At 60.0% G+C, this 20,020-nt stretch overlaps 2 protein-coding genes across 3 annotated transcripts in view; one reads left to right on the plus strand and one right to left on the minus strand.

The window, feature by feature from the left end:
• Nucleotides 1-4,168, minus strand: part of NPHP4 (nephrocystin 4) — a 102,935-nt gene extending 98,767 nt beyond the window's left edge. Inside the window, 2 exon segments of the mRNA XM_032495045.1 lie at nt 2,972-3,042; nt 4,018-4,168. The gene's annotated coding sequence lies outside the window, so the exon portion shown is untranslated.
• A 236-nt stretch (nt 4,169-4,404) lies between these two features.
• The window catches only part of KCNAB2 (potassium voltage-gated channel subfamily A regulatory beta subunit 2), an 84,022-nt gene continuing 68,406 nt past the window's right edge, over nt 4,405-20,020 (plus strand). For both annotated transcript variants that reach the window (XM_032495047.1, XM_032495051.1), the window contains exon 1: nt 4,405-4,543. The gene's annotated coding sequence lies outside the window, so the exon portion shown is untranslated. The remainder of the gene's footprint in view (nt 4,544-20,020) is intronic.

Consider the following 20,020-nt stretch of genomic DNA (forward strand, 5'->3'; position numbering starts at 1 on the left):
GCCCTGCAAGGCACAGACGTGACTGGCTCCCCCGAGGTGCTCTCCGCCATCCCTCAACACTGGCAACCCCCCCACTGCAGTGCAGGCCCCACCCCGCACCCACTGTGGGCGGGCACGCCCCACGGCGTCCAGGTCCAGACTGCTACCAGAAGAATAGTAAGGCACACACACTGGTTTGTTTGGGTTTATTTTTTCCTTTGTAGGTTATTTTCATCTCGATACCCCTTGTTTCGTGGACTGACCCTCCCCTATTCCACGTGCGGGAGGGCTGCTCACAACTTTGGCCAGAGGGTGTCAGCCACAGTCTCAACGATGAACCTGCCAGCCCTGGGACTCCAGCCGCAGTGCCCTCTGGAAAGGCTGTCTCTCCCCCAAGACTGGGAGCTGCCCAGGCTGACCTGGAGCCCCAGGGGCCATCCTGCCACCCCAGGAGAGCCTGCGGTTGAGGCCAGCCCAGGGGAGGCTGTGGAGATGTGGGGAGGGGAGGGCGGTCCCGCCAGCAGAAGCCAGCCCTCCAGCCCCACCCCCCAGGCCCATTAGAGCTGAGCTAGGCCGGTGGACGCTTTCTGTGGCGGCTGAATAACGGCCCCCAAAGACATCCTCACCCTGGTCCCTGGAACCTATGAACATGTGACTCACGCGGCCAGAGGGACTTTGTGGGTATGATCAAGTTAAAGACACTGAGCTGGGGAGAGGGGGCCTGATGTGCCCACAAGGGTCCTTCTCAGAGAGAGAAACCAGAGGGCTCAGAGAACAGGCCAGGTAAAGACAGAAGCAGAGAGAGATGTGAAGATGGAGGAAGCCAAGGAGTGCAGGTGCCCTGGAAGCTGGAGAAAGCAAAGAAACAGATTCCCCCAGGGCCTCCAGAAGGAGCGCAGCCCTGCCCACACCTTGACATTAGCCCATGGAAACTGATTTCAGACTTCTGACCTCCAACTGAAAGAAGATAAATGTGTGTTGTTTTAAGCCACCCCATTGGTGGTAATCGTTACAGAAGCCACAGGACCTCATACAGGTGTTCACGATCTCTAAGCAGAAGAGGTCTGACGGCACTTGCCACCTGTCCTGTGCTGCTCTGCTCTCTGGACAACTGCTTGCAGAACGGAACCCATTGTTCTGTGGCCTCGGTACCAGGCTCGCCATCAGAACTCAGTAAATTCTATCACAAAATTGAAGTTTCGATAAACTTGATTCCCAAAGGTTTTTTTTCCCCAGATAAACATTGTTTTCTCACTGACATTAGTTATAAAATTGGGAGGTTTATTCGCACAAAGTGAGTGTTCTGACAGCCTGAGTGGGTGTCTCTACAGCGAGGCCCTTCCTGCCTGGGGAGCACCGGGGAAGCACTGGCACCCTGCCCCGCAGTTTCTCTTAGCCCGGGGACTGCGCCTCCTCCATAGGTCCCACCAGACACTGTTCACCTGCCCCAGATTCCCGAGCCGGTACCTCCTCCCACTTCCCAGGGAGACCGCGGGACCCAATATCGCCCTCAACAGGTGGCTGCTGCTCCAGTCCACCAGGCAGGGGACAGCCCCGGGCTGCAGCAGCAGGATGATCTGGGACAAAAGGCAGGCTACCCCAAGACCAAGCGCTGAGCTAGGCAGACGGAGGCAGGTAGCACCTGTCGGAGTGAGTGATGGAGGGAGAGATGACACCTGAGACACAGGCTCCTCTCCCCTTCCCTGAACCCCCCATAACGGCTTGCACCTGGCCCTCATCCCTGTCCACTCCACATTGCCCTGGCTTCCATTTCTCCCAGACATGGTACTCTCTGTCCCCCCGACACACACACACCCTTGGACAATTCCTACTCTTCCTCGAGGGGTCAGACCAAATGCCACCTACTCGGGTGAGCACTTCCATCCCCCACACGGGGTCCCCTCACAGAAGTCACCACACCCCACCAGGCTACAGGGTCACTGCTGGCCCACAAGACTGAGCTCTACAAGGGCAGGACCCAGTCCTCAGTGAAAACCTTTTTAAAGACTAAGGAACTCATTCAGTTATGCTGTGGAGTTAAGAAGGCTGTGGAGGAAGGGCAGAGGGGCCTCTGGGGCTAGATAAACAAAAGAGAAAATTCAGAGGGTCCCGTGCTTTGAGCCCAAGAAAAAGGGAAAGGGGGAAACAAAAGAGAACGCACCAGCTTTTAGCAAGGCCCTGCTGCAAGCCAGGCACTCACAAACATTCTCATATTCATTATTCCAACAACTCTGTAAGATAAGTACCATCTTTATCCCCATCTTATAGATGAGAAAACTGAGACTCAGAGGCTAAACAGCCAGTCGGAAGTCAAACAGCCAGTCCTATGAACCTCAGAGCCATTGTAACCACGCCTGCTCCTCTGTCCACCAAGACCAGGACAGGCCAAGGGGAAGAGCCCCCAGAGCAAAGTGAGAGCCCTGGTCGGGCAACCCCGGGCTGATCCTCGCCCTCCTCTCTGACTTCTGGAAAGTCTCTTGCCTTCTGGGCGTCTGTTTCCCATCTACTCATCTACCGTAAAGTTTCCCTGCGGTCTTTTCTTCTGCAGACCAAATAGGAAACAAAGGTCTCCCAAGCACCTGTTCTGTTCCAGTACCCACACCAGTGAAGCAGACTGTCAGATGCCCCATCTTCAAGAATCTAAGTGTCCAGTGGGACAAAGACAAGGGGACAAGCGTGAGCAGCACACACAAGACAAGCCTAACCCAGTCTCCCTTTTTTTGGCGGGTAGAGGAAGTTGCCGGAGGGAACCCTGGTGCTGAAGAGCTGAGCTGAGCTGAAGCCTCACAAGCAGGGGTTCACCAAGGGAAGGGAGGAGGAGGAGGAGCTGCAAGGAGCTGTCCAGGCACAGAGGAGCTTCCTTCCCGGAGGTAAACAGGATCAGGAATGTCTGAGACCTGAAAGCTTCGGGCAGCTTTTTTGAGAGTAAGTGCAGGTCTAATTAAGCACTGTCTGGAATTCCTCATTCAAAGGATATTCTTTTAGTACCTACCATGTGCCAGGCCCTGGAGAAAGCGTCCTGGAGAACACAGCAGACAAGCTCCCTGCACTCGTGGAAAGAACCTGGAGGGAGGCAGAAAGACAGGATACAAGTCAGCACACCAATGACATGGTTGTGACCTAGGAAAACCACAGAGAGTGGACAGTGCAGTGAGCGGTGATGGAGACCTGGGCTGGAACTTGGCGGGGGGGGGGGGAGCTATTCACAATCATCTAAGTACACCTTTCTAACTACACAAGCTTATGAGGCCAGACCTCCTTCGTATACTTCAACCAAAATGACACACTGCAACACTGAAGGCAGGACAGGTCTGAGAACGCAGCTCTCTTCTACTGAGACAGACATGGAAGAGACCTGCAAAGGCGGGGCCTCTGGGTCTGAAGAAGCAAGCAGGATAGCGAGCAATCTGGCCTCGCGAAAGGCCCAGGGGGAGAGCTCGGACCCGGTCAGGTCAGCGGGCTGGGCAGCGGAGGGGAGGCCGTAGACAGGCAGGGCCTTCTGGACAGGACCTCCTACGAGGGCCACGGAGTCTCCAGATCTGCACTGGGCGGCGGCGTTGGTTGGCGTCGGCAGGGCCAGCAGGGGACAGGCACCCAGCAAGGATAGGCAAAGCAGGGGCCTTCAGCAGGGGACCAGCCCGGGAAAAGTCGGGAATCCTGGAGGGCCAACACCCCAAAGCCCATGACGGCCGCACTGCGCTCGCCTTGAGCTGGAGGGCTGCAGTGGGATGCACGTCACCGGGCAGAGTGCGGAGGTCGAGCCTCAAGGAGCCCCTGACACCCTAAGGTACCGGCGGCCCGGGCCGCACCAAGCGTCAAGGCGGAGAGGAGGGGAGGTGCGACGGACTCGGGCACAGCCTCGCGCCCCGCCCGGCCGCCGCGCCCCGCAGGCACCGGGCCCCGGGGAGCGACGCACGGAGCACCCCACCCCCGGCCAGAGGCCCCGGCCCGCTCACCGGCCCCCGCGCCTCCAGGCCGCGTCCAACCTCCCCCACCGGCGCCAGCCAACGTGGTTCCGCCCGCGGCGGGCAGCGTTACCTAGGAGACGCGCCTGCCGCTGCCGCGCCCGCCCCGGCCGCGGAGCCCCACGTTTTCCAGGAAGTGCCCCCACCGATGGATCCAGAGGCCCGGCCGCCGGCCGGTGCCCACACGAACCGCAGGCCTTGCGGGCCGAGGACCGGCCGAGGGGCGCCGGGTCAGCTACCACCCGCCGGAGGAGCCTCGGAAGGGGAAGAACCCGCCCCGTCATCGTCGTCACAGAGCCGTGGGACCAATCGGAGCCCAAGCCCAGGGGCTCCGCTCCACGAGCGCTGGCCAATCGGCGCGGCGGCGGGCCCGTCCTGATTTGCATGGCCGGCCATCCCTCAGCCAATAGGCGCGTGACTGGCGTGAAGATGAGCCAACGAGAAGCAGGCAGAGGCGTGGCCCCGGGCGTCCCACGAGGTGAAGATGCTGCGGGCGGAACCTGGTCGAGCGAGCGGGATTCGGGGGCGCTAAAGTCGCAGGGGCAGGGCGGGAAGGAAGATCCGGAGCGGGGCAGAGGATCCGGAGCTGGAGCCCCCAGGTGAGTGCAGAGGGAGACCCCGGCCGTCCGCGCAGTTCACGGCGGTGTGCCGGGAGAGCGGCGGCGGGCACCCGCGAGGCCCGCGCTGGCTCTCCAGCGCCTCTTCCCCAGCGCGTCCCCGCGCCCGCCTCCGTCCTCACCTCCTCTCCACCGGCTCACCTCCTTCTCCATCATCTCCCTTCCCCCATCCAGTCCTCGCTTGCCTGCCCTATCTGCCAACCTGCCCGACCTTTTAGCTCCCATCCCCGACCCCTGCCCCAAACTTCATCCTTCCCCTGGTCCTGGCTCTGCCCCCTCCTCTTCCCGCAGCCTCGCCTGCCCCAGTCCCCATCCCCCTTTCCATCCCCTCTCCCGGCCTTTGCGCAGCCCCATCGGAGCGCTCCTGGTCTCCATTCTCCCCATCTCTCTTCCTTGCTTCTCCCAAAGGCTCATCGCGCCTCTCCTTCCAGGTCCCTGGCCCCATCTTCCCACCCATTCTGCTCCCAGTCCCTACTCTCTCACCGTGGGCGCCTTCTCTCCACCTTGCTCTGCTGCCCAGGACCTTGGCGCTGCCTTCCTGCACCAGTTCATCTGGCTACCTACACACCCCCCACAACCCCGCCCCGGTTGCTATGCCCCTACCCCATTTCAGCATCTCTTGGCTCCCTACCTCCCCTACCTGCTGCTACTCCCGCAGGACGCAGGACACAGGACACAGAGACCCAGCTGCTGCACCGCTTACTGCTGCAGTAGCAGCAGCCAATGTACCTGCCCACCTTCCCACCCTCCCACCCAGGCAGCCTACCCTGGCTCTGCTCCTCCTGGCTTTTGTCCTAGGGGGCTCCTTTGGGGTCTACACTTTGTCTGGAGGGTCCTGGGGGGCTCCAGGCGGGAAGCCCCTTAGCACCCTTTCCGGCCTTCCTCCCTGGCCACCATCTCCCTCCCCACCCCACCCCCACTTTCCTGCTCAGCCTCACTTTGTGATTCAGCATTTTTGGGGTTGGTAACTTTCTTTGCCTCCTGGCATGATAGGGACCTGCTTGTGGGGCTGAAGGCAGGGGCTCTTGACCCTGCAGTTAGCAGGGTCCACCTTAGGGAACTGTCCTGAGCTGCCTGGTGGGGACGGGGTTGGGGAGCGGGGAACCCACCAGTGGGGGCTGCCTTTTCCTCTCCTCCACTTGTCTGCCCTGCGTTGAAACACATCCAAGGGGAGATGACATAAGTAATAGCTCTTGGGGAAATAGGCTGTTAGCATTTATGGAAATTAATACATCCACATCCAAGGAGCGAGAACACCAAGTTCAGGCCACAGCTGTCCCACTGTCTGTCGTTTCAGGATTTCTTCTTTCTCTGCAACTTCTCCTCCCCCTCAAAAACGCCATCCGCCTTCCAATGCCAAGAGCAAGCTCCTGCTCTGCTAAGGAAAGCGCATTCGGGCCCCACGTTGCAGGGTTTGGGGACCTGCGTGTAGAGAGTGGCATCGCCCTCCTGATTGTTGCTTGGCACCTACATCCACCTGCAGAGCCCCGGCTCGTGTGCAGTTCCTGGGCTCGTGCCTCTGTGCTGTCCCGGGGCGGGGGGTGGGGGGGCGGGTGGCCAGAGGGCACCGGCTGCCCAGGTCCTGTCCATTGGGAACGCTCGCCAAGCCCACACCCAGCCACAATGACAGTAAGTGTGTTTGGACTGCAGGGCTTTCCTGCCTCGAAAGCAGCCTGCTGGAGGCTTCCCTTACAAGACCGGGGTCCAGCTCTCTGGGCCTCTCTGCGCCAGTTGAGAAACCCCATGGGCACTGCTCAGCACCCGGGGACTGAGCCAGGCCGTGGTGGGTGGAGGGGGTCGGAAATAGTATGTAACCCGGTCTTGTGCTGAAAACCATTTTGGGTCTGGACGTGGAGCCTGGACAGGAGCGAGTGGTCAGGAAAGCGGTTGCACACAGGAGGTGTGGCAGAACGGACCCCGCTTCTTGTCTGGTGAGGGTCACAGGCCGAGGCGCCGGGGGTTGGGAGGTGAGCGAGCTCTGGGGTGGGGCATATTGAGAGGCGGCACACCACGGGGCTGGCTCTCTTTCCTTTTTCAATGATCCTCTAAAGCCCCAGTGATTCAGGAGGAAGTGAGCGGCACAAGTTTGGGCTCGGCAGTTTCCGGTAAAGGCTTGCAGGGAGGGGGCCTCCTCTCAACTTGCCTGTTTGTTGGTGCCAGGCCCATGGCAACTGGGCAGCGCCAGGTGTGGCAGGGGAATGCCGCCTCTGCCACTAGAGCCTGGGGGAGCAGGTCTGGTTTCCCGGGACTCGGGCTGGAAGGAGCGTGCGTTTAGTCCTTGACTAAATTCCCAATGGCCTTCGCATCACCCAAGGCCCCAGAGCCAGAGCAGCTCCTTGGGATCTCAGAATAAAAGACAGAACAGTGGCCACTTCAGGCAGCACTTGGGGAGGTCCGTCTCAGAAGGTGTCCAGAGCCAGGGACCCCACACAGCCCTCCATCCACCTCCTGGCAGCCAGGGGTCCCACCTCCCAGAGGCAAGCATGCCGGAGCAGTCAGGGTCTTGGGCGTCTTCCCCTTCGGAGGAGTCAACGGAAGCCCAAAGGCCAAAACTTCTCCAAGGTCAGAGGTGGGGCAGAGCCTGGCCAGGTCCCTACCTCCCGCCAGCCTTCTTTAGTTCTGCCCCTTGGAGTCAACCAACACCCCATGGACCCATGAATGTCCAAACACCAGCTCCATCCACCCTTTGGGAGGCACCTGTGAGGTCGTGCTGACGTTCGTGGAGGGAACCAGCACCCTGGGTGCATCTGAGTCACTGGGGCTGTTAGGAGTAGGTGATACCACTAACCACCAAGGATTCTTGGTGACACCATCCCGCCCAGCTTGGCAGGCCCCCAGAGCAAGGCCCTGTGGTTCCAAAGATGTCATCAAATTGATGGCAAGGGGCCAAGCCGCTGGATGAGATGAAAGGGAAGAAGGGACTCTGCGCTTTGACCTTGCTTCCCCATGAATCCTTGTAAATAACCCGAAACACCCCCTCAAGGGAGGCTGTTAGCCTGGAGGGGAAACAGGCACAGAGCGGTGGCAAGACTGATCAGGCCTTCTGGTCCTCTCTGGATTCTGTTCCCACTGCACCAGGACCCAGAGGCAGGCTCCTTGCCCGTCCCACCAAGTTCCAGCACATCAGCAAGTGCTGGAAATCCTTCCCCAGCAGCTGCGTCTGCTCCAACGTGCAGGAGGGTCAGGGTTCAATCCCAGCTCCCAAGGGATGTGGAAACCACCCTTCTCACCGATAGCAAGCCCAGCCTGCCCAGCCCCCTGACTCACTGCAGGTTCCTCCTTTCTTTGGGGCAACTGTGGGGAGACATGGTCTTTGGCTCAGCCAGGGAAGAGGAGATGGGGACGTGGCCTCCCCAGGAGAGAACGCACATGGGGCCAGGCAGGGACATCACCTGCCTTGTCACCCGGTCCATGCCGGGGGGTAGGGAGGGCTTGAGGGTTCCCTTTGGCCAGGGGCCTCCCCAGGAGTCTCCCTGCCCACAGACACAAACAGCGGCTGGGTCTCCTTACCCTTTGCCACAACCCATGGGACTCAGACAGGGCCAGCCTTCCTCCCCCTGTACACCCAGGATGCGCACTGGGCACGGCCATCCCCAGCCTGAGGGTGCCCTGTTCCCGCACACTTTCCAGCTCATATCCTGTAGGATGGGGTCTCTGGAGATCACCCCCTGCTCCACGGTGTGGCCAGGTGGTTAGCCCTGGAGACCTGGTGCCTGCAAGGTTGTATGTGTCCCTCATCGTAACACCTGTTCCGCCCACATCCCCGGCACCACCTTCCTTGAACTTCCTCCTTCCAGGTGGCCCGTCTCCTCTGTCAGCCCAGCACACAGGCACTTGGAGAACTGGCTGTCTCCACGCCACGCAGGGTGCAGGTACCATAGCACTGGGGAAAGAGAAAAGCGGAAGTGGGTGGGGACAGCTCCCTCAGCGTCACGCCCGTGCTGCAGACCCAGCTAGGGGCGTTTTCTCCACCAAGGTCTTGAGCCCTGTTTGGGGGCTCTCCCCACCCAGCTTGATCTTGATCTTGAGCCCCAGCTGCTAAATGGCTGAGATCCGTCTTCCAGCTCAACGACTGAAAGCCAAGTGTTTCTCCTTCTCAGATCCCTGTGCTGGGCTCACAACGAGCCAGCACACCGTTCATCGCTGGGCTGGTCTCCCCAGCAAGCGAGCACTTCTTGGGTCACGGAGATAACGAGTCTTGTCCGCGGGGCCGACTGTCGCTGGCAGTGGCCCCCAGTAAAGTACTGGCTGCCTGAGTGTCTGGCTCTCACCCTCCCAGCCGCTCCACTCCGTTCCTGCTTCCCCTTTTCTCAGCATTGGTGACGTGAGGCAACACAAGTAGTTGTAAAGACAGCCCCTGGCACAGGATGCTCACCCTCTGCGTCCAGGCACAGGCTGAGCCCTAACCTTGGCCCTACCTGGAGCCCAGGTGGCTCCCAGGAAAGATCACTCTTAGTGACTCAGGCCCCCTTGTGAGTCATTCCATGAGCCCACACGGGGGTCCCCAGAAAGGGGGACAGCCTGGGAGAGCCTGGCTTTCGTGGAGGGAGGGAGATGGCCGGGACAGCCTGTTGCATGGCCTTCCTGTGAGCAGAGGGACCTTCCTCGCCCGTCCTCCCTACCCCAGGCCACCTGGAGGGCCGGGCGCACGAGCCCACCGGGCATCCGTCTGCACGCCTGCCTGCCCGCCCGCCCGCCCGCCCGCCAGTGCAGCAGTCCGCAGGTGCCCGGGGGCTGCAGAGCCTCGCTCCGGGCTCGCCCACCCTCCACAGTGCAGCACGTTTTCATTCCACCCCTCAGCAGCTTTAGTCTTTCAGAGCAAAGTCCAGCCTGATGTCCACCAGCTGTCAAAGGAAGCCCCAGGGCAGAAGGATCTAGAATTCTGCCTGGGCACCTTGCCTTCCTGAGTGCTCCGTGTGGCAGGGGCTCTGTGGAAAGAGTGCCCTTCCTGCTCCTTCCAGACGGAGGAGACTCGGAAATAACTAGGATCTGTGGACAGGGAAACTCTGATGAATCCATGCATTGAAAAGTAAACTAGAATTTAGCACTGTTTAAAAGCTGTAAATACCACCGATGGGGAACCCCTTTGCAGCAGATGTTTGAAGGGCCAAGAGCCAAGCCCATCTACCTCCCTCTCTAGGGGCCAGAAAAGGGATGCAGTAACCATAGACCAGGAACGGTCAGGGAAGGCTCTGCTGATGGAGGAGAAATCGGGGGCAGATGTGGTTGACGTTTGGCCTGGACCTTGAAAGGAGTCAGGGTTGTGACAGCAGAGCTGGGAAAGGACTGCCCGAGAGAGGGCCCTGCACAGGCCAGGCCCCAGAGGGAGAATGGGGTGGTTGGACAGTGGCCGAGGCCCAGGGGGAGCACAGGGGGGACGTGAAGGTGGGAGTCGTTGAGTGTGGGCAAGAACCGGGCTCGAGGAGACCAGCCGTTGGACCCCTGGGGGCTTTGGAGCCAGGCAGTGACACGTCCATGCCAGGATGGAGGAGGCAGACGTGTCTGGGGCGTGGGGTCAGGACCGTGTGTGATGACGAGGAGACCCCATGTCCCTTGAACATATCTCAGGAGGATGAACAGAGTGACTAGGAGGGCATCGCAGCGAAGCTGCCGTGGAGATGGGGGACAACAGGCTGTGGGAGGATCCCAGGACCCCCAGCCTCTCATCGCTGGGTCCACTCGGGCTGCCCGGGCAGGCACCACACTGGCCCCTGCCTCATTGGGTCCAAGGTCTGGGCCTCGGCCAGTTGCTGCAGGCAGTGAGGGGGGAGCCCTGGGGTTCAAATTGGCTTTAGACCAGAGGTGATGGCCAACCTCCCACCAGTCACAGTCCTGACAGTGGACATGGTCACCCAGGAGGAGGGGCCGAGAGTAAAGAGGGCAGAAGACAGAGCCCAGGGAGTGGCCATGAGTGCAGGATTTGAGAGGGAAGATGAGGGTCAAGACAGACAGGAGGAAACCCTGGGCAATCTCGGTGCCCAGGAGGAGAGGGAGACAGAGGATGGGTTGGGGGCTGGTGTCCGCTGCATCGGGTGGGCCCCACACTGCCGGGGCGGCAGGCTCTGCTGCGAGGGGACAGTGGAGCTGCCCCCGTAACAGGTGCACATGCCACGTCCAGGCCGTTTTCCGTCAGCTCCTTCACTCGGCCTTGGCCTTGGGCAAGTAGCTGCCATTGTCCCTGTTTTACTGGCGCAGAAACAGGCACTGAAGGTCACAGGGCACAAATGGGGAAGAGCTGCCTCTCCTGACCTTTGCTCTCTGCTGCCTCTGGGGCTCTGGAGCAATCCGACGGTGGAAGGAAGGAGGGTGAGAGAAGGGTGCGTGCTCAAGGGGCTGGCAGGTTGGCGGGAAGAAAAGGCGCTTTTCTGGTTAACCGAGTCTATCCACAGCATCCTCTTAGCACGGTCTTTTATAAAAGGCTGTTTCCACGGTGCATGATTCTGGTTCCTGCCCGAATCGGGGCACTTCTGGGGACTCTGAACTACGGGGTCAGGGTTCATCCTGCCAGCATCACTGATGGCTCTTGTATAGTGCGACCAAAGAGGGTTAGAACAGGGTGCTCCAGTGGCCCTGGAGGTGCCCAGCAGTCCTGGGCCATGGGGCACACATCGGGGTCACAGGCAGCAGTGCCCAAAAACAGTCCCCTGGGTCCTGGTACAGCTCATTGGGCTCTCTCACCAGCCACTGGCCCAGGGTTTCGAGGCTGTACTTCGAGAAACATTCCCCAGCTCTTCCAGTTTACCGAACTTTACTGTTTCCGCTTCTCTTTAAAGTGATGCGCAAGGAAATATGTCTTGATCTGATTGTTGGAAACTGGCGAGTGAGCTGCCCGGGGCTCCGGCAACGCCCCAGTGCATCAGAAGCCCTCATTCTACTGAGCAACCTGCTACCCTTTTTTTAGTTCTGAATCCCACGTCGAGCTTTTATCCTGACATGGGTGGGGTATGCTGTTGGTGGTGGTGTCCCAGTACCACCCACCCACCGAAGGAGGTGTGGTTGGAATGCTGACCATCCAGGCGCTCGTCCAGGGCCATGTGGTGGGAGTGGCACTCCTCCGCCTGTCATGCAGGAACTGATCCTGCTGTGTCTCCCCTCCCCTCTTTTGTTAGTCTCCTGCCTCTGCTCAGCGGCTCCCCTGACCCCTGGGGGAGTGCCTTTGCCTCTCACTGAGGAGGCGTTTTTTGTCACCCAGCCCTGGAGGACAGAGCCATCTCTGTCCCTTTGCTCTTCCAAGAACACAGGATGTCCAGAGTAGGAATTGCAAATCCCAACTAAACATCACCACCCTTCTGCGGGGACACAGGTGCACGTTGACTTCCCAGGAGCAGGGGACACCTCCCTGCTCATGCCCAACAGTTGAAGAAGAGCCGAGGGTCCCAGCCAGGGCGCGTCAGGCTCCTGGGGTGCCTCCGCTTCGTCCTGGAGGACAGGTTTAGGAAAGGCCACTGACGGCACACGGGGCAGCTCTATGGGATAAATGTGGACCCACATCCTAAGTAAAGGATGTTCAGATGAGACACGTCGGCCACCCTGGGCCCCATGTTGCAACTCAAGGGACTGTGGTTGCTGGTAGGAGAGACCCTACTCTTGACCTTGGCTTTGTGCAGGTGCGGCCAGTGCTCAATATCGCCTAGTCTTTCACTGATCCAAGAAGCAGGCGGTAGACAAGGCCACTGCCCCTGGGCCCCGTGGTCTGCGAGGGAGGGGATATGGGGTCCAGGGCACTGGGATGCCCCTCAGGCCACAGCAGAAGTGGCTGCTGGCCCAGCAGCCACAGCAGGGCAGTGTGCATCCCACGGGGTCAGGAAAGGAGGGGGCGAGGCTGGAACCAGGCCTGAAGCCCGTGTGGCATTGAGCTGGGTGGCAGAGGGGAAAGGACAGGGCAGCCTTCTGGGCAGGGAGAGCTGGGCACAAAGGTGCAGAGACAGCATTGGATACTGGGGGGACCTCCGGAGAGGGACACCGGCCTACGGGAGAAAGATCTTGGGGGCTGTTCACCTTTAGAAGATGCTCCCTGCCTTATCCAGAATGGAAGACAGGAAGCTGACAAGGTCCCTCGAGGTGCCCAGCCTTGCCCCAAGCCCGTGGTTCCCTTGGGACCCCTGAGCTGCTCCAGCTACCATGGTGGCCACAGCGCCCCCCACACACACACACACACAGAGCCTGTGTTCCACTGGGCCCTCGCTCCCTGCCTTGCCCAGGGCTGGGAGGTTCTGGCCAAGCCCGTTGGGGTACCACTGGGAGGGATGTGGAGGAGAGGGTTTCTGCCCACCCTCCTGCAGCATGGTAACCATGGTAACCATGGGGCACTGCTGGAGGCTCCCAAGCACCTGCTGGGCTGTATGGGTGCCGAGGGCCTGGCTGGGTCCCACGGTACAGCCACGTGGGTCCCTGGGTAGCAGCCTTTGTGAGCAGCAGGAGAGAGGGTGGCAGGTGCAGCTCCAAGCAGTCACCCAAAGCTCTGCAAGCAAAGGGACCCCGGGCCAGGGGGAGGGGGCACAGGCCAGAGACCCTTCCCCAGTCCCTTGAGGGGGCAAGAGGACCCTTGTTCCCCGGCACAGGCAGAACCCTGGTCTCTAAGCAGCCCCCAAGCGAGTGGGCACGTGATCTGTGATGGGGCTTTATTTAATTCATTCTTGCAGAGCTGGGGTCCCTGGGCTCCTCCAGCCAGTGGTCCTCAGGAAAGTCCCTTCCAGCTCTTTGGCACCATGTAGCGCATCCTCCTAGTTTCAGGGAGAGGGAAACTGAGGCTCGGGGAGGCCTCATACTTGTTGTCAGAGTGAGGTCCCCATGCAGCTCTCTGACCGCCAGCCTGTGTTCACTCCTGGACCACCCTCTGCCAGCATCCTGTAGGGCTCTCTGATCCAGGTTACTCATTGCTCCCAAGGTCTGGTCCCTCCTAGGCTGTGTGCTCCCGGGGATGGGATGTGCCTGTCCTGTCACCTCTGTACCCCCAGCTCCACCCCAGGGCAGGCACCTGGCAGAAGTAGGCTCTCAGCGAAGATCAGGCACAACGCACTTTCCCAGAAGGCAGAACAGGGCAGGAAACAGCACATGTGGTGGGGGGTCCGTCCCCCCCATCGGAGCCACCCTCTGCGGAGCTGGCTGCACCTGACTCAGGACGGTGGGAGAAGGGAACCCTCTGGGCAGAAGCCAAACCTTGCACCGAGTCCCCCCTAGGACCTCCTCCGTGCATCAGACCTCTTTCGAGGTGCTCCAGGCCCCCCATCCTAACCCAGACAGCCCGTGCCTGGTCCTCTGGGGAGGCACCCTGTTTCCTTGTACATCAGTGAATATTGCTGGCTTGAGATCAGACCTCCAGGGCTGTCGCCCTCCCTTCAGGCCAGAGGACCACTCGCCTGACTCAGGCCGATTTCCCAGACTTCCAAGTGCCCACGGTCCTATGAGCCAGCGCCTCGCAAGCATTCGGACAGCTGCCCTCACCTCCTGTTCCCTCGTGGCACTGATGTCCGGGGCTCGGAGCTGCAGAGAGGCGATGCTGCAACCCCGATAAGGCTTCATCCGTCCTTTCTGAGACTTCCCTCCAGGAATGAAGTCACAGTGGCGGCCTTGGCACTGCCCTCGGCCAGGACTGCTCTCCCACCTCCCCTCCTGTCCACTCATCCACACCTGGAACCTCCAGAGGCCCGGTTTGGAGGAGCTGCCCTGCCAGGCCCCAGCCACCCAGTGAGCTTTGGCCATGAGACCAAGCTTAGGCTCCCTGGGGGTAGGCACTGGCCGTCCCCACCGTGGGCTCCCTTACTCCATCCACCCCAGGCTGTTCATCCCACCAACGGACCCTCCCCAAAGTCTCTTACCCACCAGGGCACAATCCTGCCACTCCCCGAACGACAGGCCACGCCCTAGGGAGGGCAGAGCAGCTGCAGCCTCTGGGGCCTGGCACACAGCTGGAGGTGGCAATTGGCGGGAACGCACCCCTGCAGCTGAGGGCATGACAAAGCCAGGTGCTCGGGTCCTGTGTGCTAAGGCAGCTGTAGTCCAGGGGCTGGCATCATAGGCTGATGGCCACAGGCTCCCAGCCGCCTGGCGTCTGGACGGATGGGCTGTGTCCTGCAGCCCCGCAGCCGCCCCAAACAGACCACATGCTCAGTGCCCAGCAGCCAGGATGCTGCTCCTGTGTTTATAGCAGAGCCACTTAATTATGCAGAGATAATTCCTTCTAAACAGAAACCACCCCGGGGCATCCAGATTGAGTGGTCCCAGGCGGCAGGCAGGGAAAGCCACGGCCCTGTGAGCAGGTTTCCAGGGGAGCTGGGGGCCTTCTGGGGGAGGCTGGACAGCTGAAAGCCTTTCCCCACTGTAGGAAGGAGTCAGGCAGCTCGCTTGATGTTGGAACATGGGGATGCTGACGCTGGTGGTGATGCTGATGCTGGTGGAGATGGGGATGGTGGTCATGGTGGTGATGATGGTGATGGTCGTGATGGCGTCAGTGATGACAGTGATGCTGATGCTGGTGGTAACATGATGGTGGTGATGATGGTGATGGTCGTGATGGCGTCAGTGATGACAGTGATGCTGATGCTGGTGGTAACATGATGGTGGTGATGATGGTCATGATGATGGTGATGGTAGTGATGGCGTCAGTGATGACGCTGATGCTGATGGTGATCAGCTGCCATCTGTCACGGATCTGCTCTGTTAATCTCTTGCTCAAACCTCACAGGCACTTACTCTCAATCCTCCAGCCACGGATGAAAGCAGGCTGTATGCTTTACCTTGGGTCATACAGCCATCAGAGGACCCTACGCCCCAGATCACCTCATTAACGGGGCAGATGCTCACCCTTGGCCTCGCCCCAGGGCCAGGGTCACCGGGCTGCCTGATGAGGGGAACCACATGAAGGCCCAGCCCAGCCCTAGCTCGTTGCTGGCAGAGCCTTGCGGGGGACTCCCCGGGCCCCCACTGGAGTCTTTCCTCCCCTGCCTCCGGCACACAGAGCCTCCCACCAGAAGGGGGTCCCCAAGTCTGAGGCAGGAAGAGCGTGGACCAGAGGTGGGACCTCCCTCCCCCATCTCCTGCCGGCTTCCCCTGCTCAGGTTACTGCCCAAGCGCTTTCCCATACAGGGAGCCCTCACGGCGAGTGAGCGGGTTCCATCCTATTGTTTTCCCTTAATTCACTGAAACATTATCTCCTCGGGGATTTCGCTTCTTTTCACTCTCCCGGATAAGTCTGTCCTGGACGTTGGTGTCCATCTAAGTCTCTTTCCTCTCTTGCACAGCTAGGATGCATTTAGTTAAGTAGGATTTCTGGATCCCAGGCTGTGCACCTTTATTTCCTACTATTACCCAATTACTTTCCCAAAAGATTGTGCCACGTACCCCCCGAAGCAGCAACGTCTCCCCGGAGTAGCTTCTTCACAGCCTCTCTGGCAATGAATATTTTCATTTTAAAACTCTTTTTTTTTCTGTGAATTATCCGATTGCCAAAGCGCAGTGCCTGATGGCTTTCTTTTGCATATCTTTTAATTCAGCAGAGCCTTTAATGGATGTGGCAGAGTAAAGCTGGCTTTCAAAGTGCTAGCGTAGCGCTGCACATGCAAGATATTCATCTTCCATGCCTCGGTCACGTGGTGCCAGCACCGTAATCCTCTTTGAAACCGCTTGTTATTTATTCTTACGATCCCCTGGAGAGCCAGGAGGGCCCTGGGAGCCTGTTCACAGATGCTAATACAAGGGAGGACTGCAGAAATTTCCCTGCAGAACCTCCGCTCCCCCCAAGGTGTGGAGATGAGCCAGGGCCCGGGACGCAGGCCCCCAGCGAAGGGTGCCTTCCCCCAAGAGAAGGACCTTCCCTCTGCGTCCCATACAACCTGCTAGGTTAGACGGTTGAAAATGTGCCGGAACAAATGACCACAAGTGGGGGGGCCTCAAAATAGCCGTGTTTATTCTCTCATGGCTCTGGAGGTTTGAAGTCTAAAATCAGGGTGTCTGCAGGGTGGCTTCCCTTTGGAGGCTCTGCAGGAGAGTCTGTCCCAGGCCTTTCTCGGGGTCCACTGTTGCCGGCAATCCCTGATGTTCCTCAGTTTGTTGGACACACCGCCCCAGTCTCTGTCTCCATCACCACGTCTCCTTTTCTGCGCCTGTGTCTCCTCCTCTTATAAGGAGACCTGCCGTAGGATTTAGGGGCCCCCGAATCCAGGATGCTTACCTTAGTTACGCCTGCGTAATTGCCACAGAAAGTCATGCTCACAGGTCCCGGGGATCGGGATTTTGACATGTTTTGGGGGGGCACCCCTTGACCCTCTCCAGTGGGTTTCTGCCATTGATTCCCCCACCATCCCCAGGGCCCCCCCCCAGAAACTCCTGTGGCTTTTTCTGGCCTGCTGATGCCTCCCGCTTGGCAGGGACTGCACGTCAGGCGTTCCTGGCTAAGGGGTGAGCTTGCAGGAGGGTGCCGTGCAGACCTGAGGTCCGGCTGTGTTGCGCTGGATTCCCTCGCTAGAAAGCCAGCAGTTCCACCCGGAGCCAGGGCCTGCGATGAGGAGTGGGATCCAGTATGGGGTCTCCCTGGCCACCCCTGCCGGCATTCTTAGGTGGGCCCCGCAGTCTGAGGACACTGCATGAAGCCCAGGCCCACCTCTCAGAGGGGCTCAGCTGACGTGACAAGGGGAGAGGGTGACACAGGGCAGCATGCCCCATTGAGGGCAGATGGCAGGCGCTCAGATAAACCCGCTTTTCAGGATGCCAGCCTGTGCCTCCCCCGGGAGGGGTGGGTTTGTGCTCCAGCCTTTAGGGATCTTAGATCCATCAGATGCGTATCTGGGAACAGCCTCCTCCTGATTCCAGGGTCTGTCCCCAACTTCTAAGGCTCACCATTGAAATCCGCCTAACATGCAGGTATTCAGCACCAGAGGATGTGAAATCACGCGGGGGTCGGCCGTGGACAGTCAGCCTTATGCTGACATGGTGAACAGAGGTCCCTGCACAGATCTGGCCAGAAGTAGGTGGCCCCTGTCCCCACAGACCACGACCAGCCCCCCCATTTTTACCACGGAAACTCATCTCAGCAGATGAGACGGGAACGTCCACCATCCCCCAAGCCCTGACTGCAGATCCCCACTTGGGGGCCCCCAGGGTGTGAGTTGCCCAGGGCTCCACAGAGGAAGAGACCCCGCCCGCCCTGGGGGAGGGCTCGGTGTCCAGGGGCTGCTGGTGGCACAAGAGGGTGCCAGCGTGTCCACTTGGACTGGAGAGGCTGTCTCTGGGGCTGCCTGTCTGGGAAGCACCGGGATGCTGGCCTCTCCTCCTGCTCCCATCCTGCGGTAGCAGCAGTTAGAACCCACCCTCTGCCCAGGCCAAGGGAAGCAGCTTGCAGCCGCTCCCCACCTCCACCGAGAGCTGGGGCCGCCTCTGCTCCCTCCCGCGTCAGCTGCTGAGTCAGGCTTTGAATCATCCCGGGAATCACAGCTGCCTGTGAGCCTGTGATCACAGGCGAGGCGTGCTTGTTCCCCCCCATCCCCCAAACTCCGTGTTTTCTTCCCACCTCGGCTCGGTGAGGAGGACCTCAGCCCGAGAGGGGATGCAGCCCTTCCCTGTCTCCCTTCTTGTGGGTGCCCTCTGGGGAGTGGGGAAAACCAGGACCACTGTCCTCTTACCGCTGCAGGGGGCAGAGGAGCGTGTGCTCGGGTCCCCCTCCCCCTCCTGCCGGCCCCGGGCTCAGAGTGGGACGTGGAGGTCCAGTCTGAGCCCCCAGCCAGGTACTCACACTGCCGCTGCAGCTGCATCACAGCTCTGTCCTGCAGTACAGCCCCACCCGAATCTCACAGTGTGTGCAGCCCCCTGACCCGCACCCCTCTGATCTGCACGCCCCCTCCTCTGAGTCTGGGCTGGTTTTTGAGTGTCAAAGATTTAAACCAGAAAGCGGGAGGGAGCGTTCATCCCCAGAAAGCGTCGTGGAAGTCTGGGGAAAAGTAATGAAGAGTGTTGGCTTCAGACGGACATGCTCAGCTCTTTGCTTCTGAGAGCTGCGTGACTTTAGGCAGGTCATTTAGAAGAGGCGGATGGTAGAGGTATTAGAAATGGAAAGTGCCAACCCCCTCCCCACTGTTGCGACCACCCACCCCGGATAACCACTGCAAGTAGTGTGGGGCCTGGGAAGCAGCCACTGCTGTGGCCCCCCGAGGCTGGTGAACTCCCCAGCAGGTGGGGAGACACAGTGGCCCCCACCCCAAGGAACAGCAGGAACAAGGGGAGGGGCTCTGCAGGTGTGTGGGAAAAGAGGCAGGCGGGTGTTCCAGAAGTCAGGTATGCAGGGGGCCCGGGGAAGAGGGAGCAGGCTGGAAAAGCCAACAGGGCCAGCTGCGAATAGCTTTGCAGACCAAGCCAAAGTGCTTGGGCCCTGAGCAGCCACTGAGGGCTTTAGAGAAAGGCAGGGCCTGGTGATAAGTGGATGAGCCAAGGCCAGCAGTGGAGATGGGCAAGAAAGTTCTGGAATGTTCTGGGGATACCCAAGTGGATGGAGCCAACAGGAGCCAAGAGTCTGAACCTGGAGCTCATGCCAGAAGGGTGGGCAGAAGGTGCAGCCACGGGGCTCCTGGGTATGGAGGTGAGAGCTGAAGCTCAGAGGATCATTCGGGGGGAAGATTCCAAAGCAGGGGTGCTTGGAGGAAATGGAGCCAGCCTGGGGCGAAGGTGGTAGATGTGATAAAAGTGGAGGCTGTGGAGATGATAGAGGTGGTGGAGGTGGTGCAGGTGGTGGAGGTGGAGGTGGTGCAGGTGATGGAGGTGGTGCAGGTGATGGAGGTGGTGGTGGTGCAGGTGGTGGAGGTGGTGCAGGTGATGGAGGTGCAGGTGGTGGAGGTGGAGGTGGTGCAGGTGATGGAGGTGGAGGTGATGCAGGTGGTGGAGGTGGAGGTGGTGCAGGTGATGGAGGTGGAGGTGATGCAGGTGGTGGAGGTGGAGGTGGTGCAGGTGATGGAGGTGGTGGAGGTGGTACAGGTGGTGGAGGTGGTACAGGTGGAGGTGGTGGAGGTGGTGCAGGTGGTGGAGGTGGAGGTGGTGCAGGTGGTGGAGGTGGTGGAGGTGGTGTGTGAACGTGTGTGTGTGCGCCCACGCATATACACGTGTCTGTATACCCGTGCATGCGTGCCCATGAGATGCCCGGCTCTGTGCATGCTTCGTGAACCCAGATCGTCCTGGTCAGGGACTCCAGACCTGGTTGAGACTGTTGAGTCCAGCCATAGCCTGAGATCCCAACATGGGCCTGTGAGGGCTGCACTCTCCCACCAGGAAACCCCTTGAAGGAGGTGCTGAGGCTGCAGGACAACCTGTCTCCCCAGGGAGGAGCAGCTGGAACGACCTCCTGCTCGCTCCCCTCCCACTGCTCTGCTTGACTCAGCCCCACCCTGAAGTCGGTGTAATTAGAGGAAACGCGCCTGTGCAGACTGGGCGTGACAAGCCTCCACACGCTCAGCAGACACCCTGTCCCCGCACGAGGGA

The sequence above is a fragment of the Camelus ferus genome, chromosome 13, assembly GCF_009834535.1.
Source record: "Camelus ferus isolate YT-003-E chromosome 13, BCGSAC_Cfer_1.0, whole genome shotgun sequence".
NCBI lineage: Eukaryota > Metazoa > Chordata > Mammalia > Artiodactyla > Camelidae > Camelus > Camelus ferus.